We start from the raw sequence: 1745 nt of genomic DNA on the forward strand, positions 1-1745 counted from the left end.
GCTGAGCCCGGAGAACTCGGCCCCAGGGCGCCGCCTAGAGGTCGGTCGCGGCCTCGGCCTTGCCGGCTACCGCCGAGCTAGCTGCCTCCCCCAGCTGCCCCAGAAATTGCAAACAAAACAAAAAATTCCAAGCTTGAGCCAGAGGCTGGCTTGTGGCACCTCTGACTTCTCCGTAACGGCCTCTCCTCTGCCCCATAAGAAACGTCAGCAAGGAGACGGGCCAGGAAGGCTCAGACACACTTATTCTTTGGGCCCTCAGGGGAAGAGGGGCTCAATTCCTGTTTCTTTCAGGACCTGTGTTCTGCGCTGCCTCTTCTCATCCGTCTAAACTGTCCAGGCCCCTGCGGGGGTGCTAGAACTGCTTCCTTTTCAAGGAAGAAGAGTAGCCAGAAGTCCCTGAACCCTGGAGTTTGGCCACCGATTTTCTAATTTGGAGTTGGACATGTTTTTGGAGGAGTGTTTGGAAAACGTCGGAATTTGAAAGTTGGCTTCTCTGGGACCAGGTGACCTTGAATGGAAACAGTGGCATCGGTAGAGAGGGTGTGAGGAGTCCTTTGGCTCTGTGCAGACTTTTGATTTTTCAGACTGAGCCATGGCCCGGGCTCTGGGACGGCACAAAGCCCTTAAAAATGCCTGCCAAGTGTGTGCACGTGCACAGGTGTGTTGCACAAAGGCTTGGCCTCTTTCATTTTTCCCAAAGAGCCCCAGGGAGTGGCGGAGATCAGGCTGGTAAGGGGCTGGGAGCCAGCACCGCCCTAGCCCCAGGAGGGGACCGAGGTCAGTCCTGATTAAGCCTGGCAGCTGCTGGACCGAGGTCAGTCCTGATTAAGCCTGGCAGCTGCTGACCCCTCGGTCTCCCCTCCGGCCTCCTCTCTGGCTCACAGCAGCAAATCCTAATATAAGTGACTGCATTTTCCAATGTAAAACGTATTGTACGATAAGCAGCAAAACTAGGGAATGGGGATTTGTAAAGCGGGGGAGATCTGGAGGCCGCCGGCGGCAGCAAATCCTGGAATGTGAATATTGGATGGAAAGAAGATGCTTCCTGTGCTCCCGCTGCTAAGAGCTCCCCCTTCCTCCCTCTTGGTTCCAGGAAGGGGGTGAGATCCCTTCCACCACCACAGGGCTGCTGAGTCCCTGCCAGGCTGGGGCGGAGCAGGACAGCCTGCGGCACACTTAGCCTTCCAGAAAAATTCAAAAGTGCCAGAACACAGCCAGGTGTTTCCTAAGACCATTGCATTTTTAATTTTTTTAATTGAGTGATTGTACTGGGCATTAAATCTGGGGCCCTTGCATTGAGCTATATATCCTCAGCCCCCTTTTCTTCCTTTTTTAAAATTATGAGAGTATCATGCTAAGTTGCCCAGGCTGGGCTCGAACTCATGATCTCCCGCCTCAGCTTCCCAGAGTGCTGGGACGACAGGCAGGCACCACACCACGCGCATGTCATTTCTCATCTGTTTTTAAAAGAACATCTCCAACAGGGCCTGGGCACCTTTTTCTGGTGGGAGGGTGGGGCTGGCTGGGCAGGGCTGCACCTGTGAGGCTGTGGGATGCCAGCCCCCCTGCTCCCAGTGGATCTTCAGCTCACCTCGGAAGCTGGAGCCCTGGTGTTGGGTGGCTGAGTAATTTCAAGGTGGCTTCTGTTCCTTTGTTCCCCCGCCCAAAAGAGCCGTGTCCTGGCCCGTGAGGTGGACAAAAGCAACAAAAAAAAAAAAAAAAAAAAAAAAAAAAAAAAAAAAAAA

General features: G+C 53.8%; 1 long non-coding RNA gene across 4 annotated transcripts in view; it reads left to right on the forward strand.

The window, feature by feature from the left end:
* Window positions 1-6: 6 nt before the first annotated feature.
* Window positions 7-1745, forward strand: part of LOC117285884 — a 3160-nt gene continuing 1421 nt past the window's right edge. For 2 of the 4 annotated variants that reach the window (XR_004517013.1, XR_004517014.1), the window contains exon 1: window positions 7-658. This is a non-coding gene — a long non-coding RNA (uncharacterized LOC117285884). The remainder of the gene's footprint in view (window positions 659-1745) is intronic. The other 2 variants (XR_004517015.1, XR_004517016.1) reach the window with 1 other exon arrangement.

The sequence above is a fragment of the Fukomys damarensis genome, unplaced genomic scaffold, assembly GCF_012274545.1.
Source record: "Fukomys damarensis isolate Sample0158 unplaced genomic scaffold, DMR_v1.0_HiC HiC_scaffold_13, whole genome shotgun sequence".
NCBI lineage: Eukaryota > Metazoa > Chordata > Mammalia > Rodentia > Bathyergidae > Fukomys > Fukomys damarensis.